Below are 14,965 nucleotides of genomic sequence, written 5' to 3'. Positions count from 1 at the left end.
ACATTTTTTTCCAAAAATGGCACTTTTATGGTACCTAGGCCACTTTTATGCTTTAAATTTCACCTTAAAATCAACTCTCATTGGTGACCATAGGATAGGGCAACTCCTCCTATCAAACCCACGAAGTGATTTGTACACATACATAAACCATAAAGAGCATCAAGTTGCTACAAATGAAATACATAACCTAGCATAATACAAATCTCACCCTATCTGCTGACAAAATTCAAGGAATGAATTCTAACTAAGCATGATCTGATAAAGAGATCAAGAGGTAGCTACGAACCAACTCTTCCAATAATCTCGCTAAAAGAACTATCAAAGAGGCAATCCTAAGTGGTGACCTGACCCATCTATTTCACTTATGATATGTAGACTAGAAACTTCTACTAGGCAAGTACTCCTATAGCATGTCTCTTTTATATTCATTTTTTCATTTCTCACATTCTTAATTCTTTATTATTTGATACTGGAATGTGTAAAAAGGAGGGAGATGACAATATTGTGACCCAAAGAGAATAGGGCATCCATCTCAAGTCTAGTCTGGATACCCAAGAACTTATCAAGATCTTATGAGGTAACACAATGTTTATTTTTGTTCCCACTTACATTTATTTTTGGTCCAATTATCTTCATATTCTTTTTGGCAATATGCCACCTCTAGGAAGACATGGGATCGCCTCGTCTTGACTCATCCATAGAAAACTACCAAGCCTTCGTAACGTGATGAACATTAGCTCTTTGAAATTTTTATTTCTTTTGATTTTCCTACTTCAGGGGCTGAAACTCCTTTTAGTACACCGTCATATTATATATATATATTAGATATATGTATCATTCTTATCTTTAATTTTTTAGGCTTTCTTAATTTCCTCACCACTAACATGGGTTTTTAGGACCAAATTCATAGTAGGCTAGACGGACAGGGTCACTAGGACTAACATCTAAAATAGGCCTTGGATGCTTAACAATATCTTTGCAAGAGGCAGGCAACTACTCAAACCTCCACAAACATACCTAACCTAATCTAAGAACTTCATGCCTTGATTTTTTGTTCTCCACACAAGCAAGAAAAATCTGGAAAATACACATTACACATTCTACTTCAAGAAAAATAATATGAAAATGAAAGATGTCACCTAGACTAGCCACAAAAATTGTCCTTGCAGCAATTGGCTCCCTCTTGGTGCTCCTTCAAATCTGTCTAATGCAACACAAAAATAAAAAATCATTAAATGCACCCACACCAAAGAGATACATAGCAATCTTGACCTAATGAAAAAGAGCATTATATCCAAATCACCTGGCCTTCTTGGCCTAATAGTATCAACCATAATGCATACCATTCAACAACCTACGATTGAAAGCAAACCCTTGGTCCCTACATAAACCCTACTAAAGTATAAAACTAGACCAAGGAGGTGAGCTACTTATGCCCTATAGTAAATGCATCAATTTATGAGCTAAGTCCCCTACATAAATGGCAAGGGGAGTCTGACCAATCCGACATTGATCAATCCCATGCATCCATGAAAGAATAGGAAGATGATCAATCTCTACCTCGCTCATAACTCAAAGTAACCATTGGTGACCAAAAAAAGACACATTAGGATGAAATCCCTATAGTATATGTGGGCTGATATTATAAGGAAAATGTAAAAGCCCTTCAGGACCATGATTAAGAAAGACATCTTTCAAAAAGGCATAATTAGCCAAGGAGTCTGGAAAGTGATTCTACTTGCTGGGAATCAACTAGAAAGTTATTGCCTCAAAGACCTCAAGAATGTGCAAGGCTGCACAATGGTACATTGTTAGAAAGGGATCTCTCACACTGTAGGTCCCATTCAATTGGTTGATCACTGATTGCAAGTTTCCTTTCACCAATAATTGACAAATACCACTACATCTAGCTAAATTTAACCCCATAAGTAAAGCCTTGTATTCCACCATATTATTAGTAAAAGAAATCATACCCAAATATACTCCCATTTTAAAAACAACTCAATGATGGGGTCTTTTATGAAAATCCCAACACTCACATGCTTAGTAGGTCCTTAAGAAGATCCATCAAAATATAATGTATAAACCAAGGCTTCATTGATGTAAGGTTCCATGACAATTAATCTATTTGTACTTATGACAATCAAAGTATATAATCAAGATAGAGAGGGTGTAAGATGTACAATCTCTCCTTCCTCACTAAAATGGGGACACAAGTAAGAATTTGGTGACAATGGTGGCAATAAACTCGAATGTCCCACGTCAAAGATCCATATTTCCATGCCGTAATGTGATAGCCCTTACTCCATGAGATCACTTTGCCTTGATGGTAACGATGTTCTAAATATGGATGCTCAAGATAGGGAATAACTTTTCCCATCCAATAGTCTTGGTACTCTCTGTAAGTATAACCTAAATCGTAAAGGACCTACAAAAATACACCAAGTCCAACACAAATCCATACACATAATAGAGCCTCCATTTCTTGAAATTTACTTTAGTTTTAAACTCTACCCCTTGGAAATTTGGTAAAAGAGATGTGAAGACATTATTTCATGTGCATACAATCCTATAAGGGCCATCCTACTTGGGTTCTAACTTTCATGGAAATAGCTCACGATAGGCATCATAATATAGGACCAATTGAGTAAAAACTACACGTGCATAGAGACGCGCTCCGTAAATATATAATCATATTTATAAAAAAGTGGATATATTCATATTCTACGTCTATACATGTGTGTAACTGCGTGTCTAAAAAGGCGTGTATTTTGCAAATTTTTGACAATAATAGACGCCCATTTTTCCTACAATTTAGACGTGCGAATAGACGCGCAAAACACGAAGAGCATGTGGCTTTGCCACATGCTCTCTAGTTTTTTTCCCCCCATCAACATCAAATTGTATGCTTAGGGAAAGCAGAGAAAGATTATTTTACTAAAAGCAAAAGAATGTGGAGAGCCAAAGTCCATATATTGATAATAACACATGATGAGCGTATTGTGCTGATACATTTGTATATTTCGAAGATTTTTGTACTGAAAACAAAACAATATATGTAGAATACGAAATTTCATATATATAGATGAAACATTTTTACATGACGAGTTTTAGTGCTTGTGACCTCAAGCATGGTCATGGTCGCAAACACTAGCTGAAAGTAATACATATCAAAAATGAAAACTACAAGCCAAGGGGAGGCATGCATGCATGGGGCTCCTCTACATCTCCTCAAAAGAGGCATCATTGTTGCTACCACCACCGCTGCCGGTGTCAGTGCCGCTTCCGCCACTGCTACTGCTAGTCCCCCCTTCGCTATCCTCAACTACATCAGGGTTCACCTACACAAAGGATTAAGGTATATAAATACTATAACAAACAATAAATTAGAGTTACCTATACTTTTCATCTAAAAAATAAAACATACCTCTTCTGGTTGTGGAATCCTCATGGCACGATTATATTGCTCCTCTGTGATTAGTCCCTCCTTGTAGAAATACTGCCAAGTGGACGCCCAGTTATGACCTCGATGGTAGCCTACCTCTCTAGGAGTAGGCATCCTACCAACGATATGATACTATAAAACAATTTTAACATACAATGTATTAGAACACACTACATAATGAATTGAAAAAAATTATAAAAATTAATTTAAAAAAAATCAAATAATACTTACAAACTCAGTCTCACATGACTCCCTACCACCCGATCCATAATGCGACGATCCCATGGTTTCCATCTGGATACGTGGTGCCTTTGCATGCTGGTGACTTGTCATTTTCTCTGCTGCTCTCTTCTTGGCCTCTTTCCACTCCCTGCGGTGGCAATTGGGTGGTTGGCCATATCCAGGGCGCCCTTGCTCTTGTCTTCGCAGTGACTCCTTGGCGCATGTCATAAGGTGAGACATCTTGTTATGAAGCGCGTCTCTCACCTTTGACCATTCCCAATCATCTGAGAATTTTGAATTCTCGGGATTAGGGTAACTTCTATGTACTGCCCACAACACCTCTTGCCACAAACCATTTTTTTGGTGCTTGAAGGGAATCATACAATCTTTGTATGTGGCATGCATGACACTCCTCAAGTAGGCTATCACTTCCCTCCCCTCAGGGTTATGCAAGATACCACCAACATCTGTGACAAAGTAGTATATTTGTGGAGGCTCACCTCTCTCATTTCCCGGTGGGGGTGATCAAGACCCACCTCCTAGGCAACCTCCACAAAGCCCTTGACCTCCTCATCCTCCCGCACAACTCTCCCTCCTCTCTCGACGGGCACTACCCTCTACCTCACTCGACACACGTGCTTCTGCAGATGCACGTGCTTTGGCCGATCCATGCACTTCAGTTGATCCCTGTGCATCAGCTGATCTATGTGTATGCATAGTGCGTGGAGTATCTATTAGTAGAGGCGTACCAAGGTTTGGTGTGCCAAGGTTTGGTGTTTGTGCGGCAGTGCTAGGCAAAGATGTGATAGGTGTCCCAGACATGACTTTAAAAACCTCCTCTATAGTGGGAGGGCGACCAAGATAATTGGTCATCTCCCCATGAATTGCTCCTTGTTCGGAGAACCTCCAAAAAAACAACTGACACCTCTAGAAAACTTCGCTAAGGTGTTGTTCATGCGTTCCAACTCAGGATCAATGCTGGAATATCCAGGATTCCACATCTACACAAGCAAAAATCCATTACTACCCTGTGCAGATAAAAGATATTACATGCTGCGTCTATACCTGCATCTATACCTGTGTCTGTCAGCGTGTCTAAAAACGCGTCTAAAAACACGTCTACACTGTCATCTAGACGCGCTGACAAACGCGCAAAGTCAGACCATAGTTTGCAAACTGCTATAAGAAACACGCAAAAAACCTCCATAGATGATAGTCTAAAGCATGTAAAGAGAGAGAGAGAGAGAGAGAGAGAGAGAGAGAGAGAGAGAGAGATAGAGACAGAGACAAACAGACAAAGAGAAAGCAAACAATTGAGAGAGAGAAGAAGAACTCACCTTCTTTGCTTGTTTCGACGGGTGGCGGCTAGGTTGCAAGCTCATTGTCCTCCTTCTCCCTTTCCTTGGTAGGTTGCTTGATTCTTCTTCTCTTCCTTGCTGTTTGGCTCTTGTTCTTTACTCTTTGGCTCTTCCTTCCTCCTGTTCTCTTTTTACTCTTATTTCCTTCCCTCATTGTCTTCATGAAGTGATAGATAGATATGATTAGTGATGTCGAGCTCGAATTGCAGAAAACGTGTTAAAAACGCAGGAAAGCACTAGTTTGAAAAGAAAGCTACAAATTTTTATTTTTTTAAATATTTGTGTGGCGCATCTGTAAGCGCATGTAATTGCGCATCTATATGCATAGATAAAATATATTACTGTGCTGATAGACACGCAATTACAATTAAACTAATTAAATGCTAGCTTATGATTATTTTTGGATCAATATGACTTTCCTAGTCTTTCAATATTAAAATGTTTTTCTCCATGTTGTAAGTATCAAAATATTTAGGGAATATGACATATATACCAAATAAAATCATATATGTCCGTATGATTCAGGTGTAATTATGTCGTTATCTTCTACTAGTATGGGACATGTTGAGTCAACAAATAGTACATCCTCCAATGAAGATGAGACATTGCGTCTTCACAATTGAGACGCTTGGCTATGACAAAAAATCAAATGTATGTGCGATCGTTGTCGATGATGTTTTTTTTTAGCACGTCGAATCACAATGTCACACCTCAGCATGTACGGAGAGTGGGACAAACTCTTTTTTTAATTGAGCAAGATGTTGTACCACATCCTCAAATGGTCCCTCTAGGGCGTCGAGAGGCTACGAAGCGTCGACATGAGGAGGCAGAGTCCTCAAGAAGAGTAGAGACTGATGACAACGATAGTAGCCCTCTTCAAATGCCCCATCAAGTTTTGGAGAAAGAGATTTTGGACAACATGGTGCACGATTTATTTTCCCATGAGGTTCGAGGGGAGAGCGCCACTAGAGAGACAGATGACCTGCTACACATAGCGTTGAAAACTCCATTGTACGAAGGTTGCACATACTCCATTCTACGTTCATCTCTTGAGATACTGAACTTACAAACCATTTATGGATGGAGTAATGCTAGCTTGAATGCATTATTGAAGTATGTATCATTTGATATGAATTCATAAATGCTTATAGACAATATTTGTGGTTTGTTAACTCTGTTTGCACAATATATGCAGGTTATTGTCATAAATGCTTCCAAATGAAAATAAATTACCAACTAGAAGGGAGAAAGCAAGGCGTTTCTTGACATCTCTTGGAGGTCTCGATTACGTTAAAATCCATGCATGTGTCAATGATTGCATCTTGTTTCATGGGGATCATGCATTTGCACGACAGTGTCCTATTTGTGGTGAACCAAGATACAACCAGGAGATGAAATCAAAGGATGTGCCTTGTAAGGTTTTGCGATATTTTCCTATTATTCCACGTATTCAACTTATTTTTAAGTGTAAATCTATTGTGAGACTCATGTCATGGCATGTTAGTCACCATTCAAGTGGCTTTGGTCTAGGATTAGATGGAATAAATCCATTTGGCATCAAAAGCACCTCATATAGTGTATGGCCAGTGGTATTGGTGAACTATAATATCCCTCCATCCATGGCAATAGAAAAAGGACATGTAATATTGTCCCTTTTGATTCCTAGAAAACACAAAGTAAAAAACATGGACGTTTACTTAGAGCCTTTAATCGAGGAGCTAGAAATGCTATGGATAGGTATTGAGGTGCAAGATATGAGTGCATCATTGTCCTCTAGAGATTTCACTTTAAATGGCATGTTGTTGTGGACCATGCATGACTTTCCAAGCTATGGAGAGTGTTCAGGTAGTTGCATACTCTATTTTATTCATACTTACCCTTAATCAAATATATGTCATCATTAAACCACTTGTTTTTACAGGTTCAACTACATCAGGATATCATGCATGTCCAATTTGCGGTCCCTCTTTGGTTTCTTCTAGACCGACACACTTGAAGAAGGTTATTTATGACAATCATCATCGTTTTCTTCCTATTGACCACCCCAAATATGCACCCCTCACTAATGGAAGAGCTCCACAATCTCTGACCATTCAAGACTGGAAGGACAGTTGGACACATGCCAATGATCGGCATGAGTCGGTAACTAGTTTACTACTTTTTTTTGTCTTTAAAGTACACTCCATTATGAGAACGAGAAATAATATATTGTTTGTTCCTTAGATTCTCTATATTTTTTCATCTCCCATATTGGACTGAACTCAAGATCAACCACATGTTGGACCCCATGCATATTTTAAAGAATGTTGCCTCTACATTATGGGATCACTTAATCGGGGCTCGTGATTCTGTCAATGTAAGGGAGGATTTACGTAGCATTGGACGTAGGAGATGAGCTTGGCCACGCATCGAACCCAAAGGAAAGATTGAGTTACCGCATGCACCTTGAAGACCGAAGAAAAGATGATGAAGCAATAGATATGTAGCTTTCAAACTCCCACAGGATATATGAGATGCCTCAAGGGAGCCTTCATAAAGAAAAAGAAAAGAGGTGTGGAGCATCAATCCAGTTTGAAGTCTTACGATTGGCACAAAATGATTCAGGTAAGGATTTTCAGAGCCATAAATATATTAATTAGTAGAGTACCTATGTAGACTAATTAACAATGTATGAATATTTACATACAGTTCATCCTTCCTACTAGCATATCCCATTGTGTTTCGAAAGATGTGTGTGATATCATTTACAAGATGGGTGAGCTCACGAGGTATGTATACATTATACTTATTTTTTAGTTTATATATTACGTACATCATGTAGTAAACCCACTTGAATTTATGGACAAACTAATCATTGTTCTCAATTGCATGTTGGTAGATTTGTGAGTTTGAAGGAAATCGATCCAAATACGTTGCAAGAGGCTCGAGTATTGTCCCTTGAGGTGGTTTGTTTGGTGGAGGAAACTTTTCCTCGCTCTGTTTTGACTACTCAAGTACACTTACTCGTACATCTGATTGATGAGATCGCAATTTGTGGGGTAGTTCATGCAAGGTGGAGTTTTTCTAGAGCTCTTTATGAAAACCCTAAAAGATTTTGTAAGGAAAAATGCACGCCCCAAGGGAAGCATGGCTGAGGGTTGGTTAGTGCAATCATCCCTTATACAAATCTCTAAATATCTTACTAAAGTGGACCCCTCTTTACCATGACTATGGAAATATGATGAAGATTTGAGGATGACCTCTATAATACCTCAAGGAAAAGGAAGGAGCAAAGTGCTAATGAAAGAGGAACTTCGTAAGTTAAATGTATTTTGTGTGCTTAACAACGAAGTAATGAGCAAATGGGTGACACTATATAAAGAAGCAAGGGCAAGAAGAGTACGCGAAAGGCGAGCATTTCGTGCTAGACATGGACGTAATGTCCCATATCTAGAACATTTAAGTGCCCTTCCACGTCATATTGATATAGATTGGCTACATGAAGAAATGGAGAAGATGGAAAAAGAGGAGGTGATGGATATATCAGAAGAGGAGTGGGAATATGCACGAGATTGATTATCAAAGGTGAGACATACTTATAATTAAATTATCTTTAGTTATGTATGATATAATAATTTCACATGTTTCATCTTTAACTAAATCATTAATATGATCTCAACAATGTACTACCAATGGCACCATGGAAGGTTGTTGTGGCTTGATCTAAGATATTTTGAAGCTTGACTTTAGGCGATTTTTTATATATGTACTAGATGTGAAGTGGTTTAAAGAAGTAGTAACAACGGGTGAGCATTGTACAATTAGACGTCATCCAAGTGGTTTTGTAGTGATTGACTCTACAAAATTTTACCAAGGCAAGAATGACACATTGGTACTACCTCAACAATGTGAGCAGGTATATTAGAAGCTATTTATTTTCATATATATTACTTCTTGATACATTCTCAAAATACAATAAATATCTAAGTTGCTTACTTTTTGTTTTTTAAATGTAGGTTGTGTATCACCCAATGGTAAACAATAACTGATGGTGGCACGTCATCCCCATATCTAATCGTTCAAAACCATTATATGGCAATGCTACCAACATAGAGATAGTTGATGACAATCCAATAATCAATGATGATGCACATGATGATGCCATGATCGATGATATACATGATGCAGTGCAAGATGATCCCCGCGAGGATGTTCAAGGAAGAGCAAAAGAGGATAAAAATATGGTTGCAGATGATGATGAAGAAATTGAGCATAGCAATACATCTGGCAGTGGGATAGATTTATTTGTTTCATTGTCTATTGGTAACATAGACCTAGAGGTAGATAGTCAAGCAAGGGCCGATCTCATTGAAGATGAGACTGATCATTCATTGTAGCATATATAATTAGCTTTGAATGATTGGATGTATATTTGTAATACTCAGAAAGAAGTAAAGTTGGTAATGTATTCAAAAAAATACTAGCTGTTAAGATGTTTGGTCATATTTAGGGACTTTATGAGAAATGAAAAATATGTGAATTTATTTTTGCATCTATAAGCGTGTTTAAAAACGTGGGTATATAGACGCATTATTCACGTCTATATACTAGCGCCAATAGATGTGCTGATAAACACGCCCGCTATTTCGCGTGTACAGTGTGCGTCTATAGGGCCTTTCTCTTGTAGTGGTAGCTTATTTTGAATCTCATAACTCTTAAAAAGAGATTAGCCATTTAGCTCTGTGATTAGGGGGTTGAAGCTTGTTCATCAATAATCGTAGACCCTCTACCTTGGTGAAAAACATCCACGTGGACATCTCACCACAAGTCCAGGTTTTTCTTCCTAATTTTTATTTTACGTTCGTGGATGATTTTTGGAGATAGGATGCATTTTTTATCTTAAATACTTTGGTTAATTTAAAAGAATTAGCTCACGACGGAAGAGTTTGTTCAATAGTACTTTCAATAAAATAAGCAAAATAAAGTGAGTAGAAAATTGGTATGCATTTCTAGCAAGTAGTTTTTGTGCATTGCAATGAATTGAAAGTAGATTAATGTCCACATTTACAAAATGGAATTATGAAAGTATACTCCGATTAAGCATGAAAGGAATAAACCACATATTTCATTATTGAATATCTTTTTTGGAATGATTCTTAAAGAAAGTTATTAGCAATCGTAGGAAATTGCTAGGACTACATGAAGAAGATTTAATTAGGCAAGTGGTCTAAGAACTTAATTTAACAGAAGGGTGTGTAAGTTCTGCATACGACAAATTCATTCAGAAATGAAAGTAGTAAAATACTGCATATTTTAGCATGAATCTTGTTTGCATGTTATAGAATGATTAATTGGAATTAGGCTATAACCTAACCTATGCTTGGTCTTAAATCGAAAAGTTAGGATTTGAAAATTAACTTACGCGTAGACAATAAGTCATGTGGTTATGAAAATTATAGTGTAATTATCTTTAGGAATAGATAGGTTGAATTGGCATAAACCTAAACACCTAAAACTGCAGAGTACTTGTTTAGAAAAGGGTTAATTCAATGCGACGTATCCCAACGAACTGACTAGGGTTAGCCCAGTGAAGACATTTATCTTGTCGCACGTATTGCTAAAAACTAAAACTCCTATACCCTAAATACTTGCCCACATTCAGGGAATGTAGGGACAGTAGGACATACTTGCGAGAAGTAATCTAGGGTTTTCCTAAGAATCTCTTGCTAAAAAGATGAAACTCGAAACCCTAGGACTGACAAGTCGGCCTAATGCTATCAGGAACAGATTATTTCATGACTCCATTCGATAGGTAAATAGTCCCATAATTGATGTGACACTTGTGCATCAAGTTGTAGAGTCGCATGATCTTGTGATTTGATCACAAGGGAATGGCAAATTCCTCGGAGTGAGATTGGCAGACTCTTACGTAAGTTATCTTGCAAGAGGATGAATAATCGTCCTAATATAGTATCTTTCTGGGGTAAAGATAATTGCTTGGAAGCAAAGGACAAGCCAATAAATTGGAATAACATATGAACTTAAGGTATTGATCAAGTCAGGTTAATAGGATACGCCCTAACCTAGGATATAGGGGATCTTGAAAAGTCAGAAGTAATCCCGGATCGAGTGCTGGATGCATTTGGAAAGAAGGATTCACTCCTTAGCAGTTGGCTAAAAATAACGACCGAAATTGTTTGTGCTTGTAAACAATTTTAAGAGCATTGTTTTGCTTTGTTTGCTCAAAGAATTAAAGGATAAATGGATATCTAATGCTTCAGGTTGAAGGCCTGAAGGGAGAGATAGCTTCAGTTATCCACGATTGCTTGCCTGACCCTAACCAACGGGGTTGTTAACCGCGCCGGGAAGGTGGACCGAACCCGCTGCGAGAAATCTCTCCGTTAAGCGCTACTTGGAGCAAGAGGACGCTTGGGTGCCAGGGGGGGCTCTGGTCGTAAATCCCTTGCCTTCCGGGCCCTGCACAAGAGGCTAACGTGACTCGAGATTGGATCTAGAGGCCCGCATACTAGTCTACGGGTGGAATCTTGGATTAATGATCCCTACGGATTGCTGGATAGCCTGCGGGCGGATTGTGGATAAGCCCACGGGTTGGACTTTATGTATTTCAAAGATAAATATGATAACCTGTTAAAAAGGAACTTGTTTGACATTGCTTTTCTATGTCAAGTGCTATGATTACGTGAAGGAACCAATATCTAACGGGCTAATTAAGGAAGCTAATTGATACATGTCCAACTAAATGTGTTAGGTAATTAAATAACCAAAAAACTTGAGGAAAGTGCGATGGATGTGGCCATAGGTCCATCCTATGGATGGGTGGTCGCGGTTGGCCGGGAACATTTTTCAATAAAGATGGACAGCAGGAAGATCATTCAAAGAATACGAACCGCAAGAGCATTGACCTAGAGTCTAAGTTATAGATGATCCTGATTTATGTTGTTTTAGGGGAACGGAATGGGACTATGCCTTATGGCAGAGGGGTTGAGCTTCGCATCCCTCTTGTTTCCCATTCTCCTTGAACCAAGTGCAGCATGAATCCACTTCAAACCTGGAGTTTCTGCGTAAAGTAGTTCGCTCGGATTTGACACTAGTTGCCGTTAGGAAATGACCAATAGGGAAAACCCTAATTCAGGTCGGTCCTAAGTGGGAATAGCCGGAATACTTCTGCTACGTGGTAGACACAGAAAGTCCTAGATCGCAAACCCCATAACATTCCATGGGAGTGCTGGGCGGAGCTTTCTAGACATCCTTTCCGATGGACTGCTAAGACGTGCCCTGAAGATAACAAGTGGACACGTTACATCTATTGGCTACACCCTTTACCTTTTTTGCGGACCATCAAGCCTTGCTATATCTAGTGAATAAACCTTGCACTACAGGACGCATAGCTTGGTGGCTCCTTCTGCTTTTGGAGTTTGACTTCTCCATGGTTATACGGAAGGGAAAACAACACTACATGGCTAACCATATGTCACACATCCCCGTAGGAGAAGCCGCTGGAGAAGGCATTGCCGATGAATCGCCAGACGCCCATCTCTTTAACCTTTCTATATCTAGTCGATGGTAGGTTAGGAGCCATCACCATGAATGATGAGGGGAGGAGGGTGATGGCTCGCATGAGAGAGTTGTGCCAACAAGTTTTTCAGCACAATGTCTTGGATCATTGGAAGAACATACCGAATGGGAGCAAGGACTACATAGTAGCATCCTTGCACAAGGAGTTTTCGGTGCTAGCCTCAGTAGATAGATTCTCTACGTGCTGGATGATGGATTGCATACGTACATACATGTCACATAGTCAATCCGACACATGCAAGGCAATCAAGAGTGGGGCTGCAAAGCCGAAGTGGTTAGATGCAGACGACTGGTGCCAACTGAGGGAGGAGGCTACAGATTCTCCAGGACATTGGAGTCAGCAGCGCGAGGCGACGAGGGCACTACTCGGGGCCGGAGTGGTCCATCATCTTGGGAGTGGCGGCCACAGGACATATTTGGAGGACTTTGTAATTTTTTCTTTTGTTTTTCTTGTTTATTTTTTTGTAATATTCTTTGTGCTGACAATCATGTTTCTAACAGTTAGCATTTTGTTTTCTTTGCAGCACTCCATTACAAATCGCGATCCGACTGGCCTTGAGATTCGATATGCAGAGAGGCATGGTCTCACTTCATTGATTGACCAATTGTATAGATGTGGCGGCCCTATAAGTCACTCATCTTTCTTGTTCGTAGTTACCATGTTTAATTAGAATGCATTATTGTATGGTGAACTGATGTGTTGTTTCTTTATCTGCAAAGTCCGTTCGATGCTCCTTTGCGGCGGGATGAGCTTTCGGGGGACAAGGATATGTAGCTCGCCCTTGGATCCCTGGAGCTCACACACCTTTATTTTTGAGTCGCCTGATCTATGTAGACATTTTCTATGTATTAGTGATATCTTGTCATGATTGTACCAATCGCTTATTATGCGATCATGTATTTATTTCATGTATTAGTGTTATGATTTTAGTATACATTGTTTTTGTTTGCAAGCGCATTGTACACAGTGCAGAAACTATTTTGTATGTCTCTAATAAAGAACACAGTGCTATGCTGCCTGCCACAGAAAAAAAATTCCCTGTTACCGTTGCTATTAGTATCGCAAATTTTACTGCTCACCTCGTTATTGGCGTCGTTATTTATGTCGCAAACTGTCGCTATCAGCGTTGGTATTGGCGTCGATATTAGCGTCGCAAATGCAACGCTGATACCGCTGCCAATATCAACGCTGATAGCAACGGTGATACCGATTGTTCTATGGCGTCGCCAATAACTACGCTTTTTGCGACGACGGGGGCAAATTTTGTTATTTGAATTTTTGTCGCTTTAAACGTCAGTATAAGGCATATATCTTGTAGTAATGCACATTTCATTTTCATTTGAGCATGGTATGAAAAGTGAAACTTATGGATGCATAGCACTTGTATTCCTAGTTATGACCTACAATGAGTGTGCGAGGTTCCCTTTGTTGTAGGATAGAACACTGATCTTTGGAAAGACTTTATGTCAGGTTGAAATGTTCTTGGATCGTATACGTATCATGAGAGGATTTTATCACATTTGTTCTTTATGTTTGAGAGGGAACATCCTAGGATGTAGGAGAGCTATAGGAGCCATAATAATTGATTGGGGGATATTGTATTTGTCTATATAATGAGGTGTTAATCACCTATATGTATGGGATACTCTCTTTTCGTGGAATTTAGATGGATAGTACATTGGACTATAATTTGAAACTCATGTCTACAAATGCATTTGATAGATAGATAATTTTGCATCATCTAGATGGTCTTGGCTATGAGGCCATGGGCACTGTTTGGAGAGTATAAGAGCCCAAACAGCAACACTTTGTGACACATATTGGGATGTATATAACGATGGTATATTAAGAAAAAAAATAGTGACAATTGGAAGACAACTTTTTCATCATGAACACATGAAGAAGAATGAAAGACAAATGGAGAGCGCTCAAAGTTTTAGGAGTGTCTGTGTGTGAGTGAGACACAAAAGGAGACAGAGAGAGAGAGAGAGAGAGAGAGAGAGAGTGTGTGTGTGTGTGTGTGTGTGTATGTGTGAAGAGAATCACAAAGGAATTCTCATTCGAGCCTTTGAGGTAGGTATATTATTTCTCCTCTCTTTGATTTTATATTTTCTTCTCTTCACTCTTTCTTTTTGTTTGTGGATAGATGCATTGAAAGAGAGAGGGAGTGAGGAAGAGAGAGAAATAGAGAGAGAAAGGGAGGGAGAGAGAGGGGATAGAGAAAAATAGAGAAAGAGAGAGGAGGGAGAGGAAGAGAAACACAGAGGGGGAGGAAAAAATAGAGAAAGAGAAAGAGAAGGGAGAGGAAGAGAAACAAAGAGGGAGAGATAGGGGAGAGAGAAAAATAGAGAAAGAGAGATATGG

The sequence above is a fragment of the Lygodium microphyllum genome, chromosome 6 (assembly GCF_053477565.2).
Source record: "Lygodium microphyllum isolate KBCC chromosome 6, Lygodium_microphyllum_v1.1.10, whole genome shotgun sequence".
Taxonomy (NCBI): domain Eukaryota; kingdom Viridiplantae; phylum Streptophyta; class Polypodiopsida; order Schizaeales; family Lygodiaceae; genus Lygodium; species Lygodium microphyllum.
Note: the sequence above shows the minus strand (reverse complement) of the source record.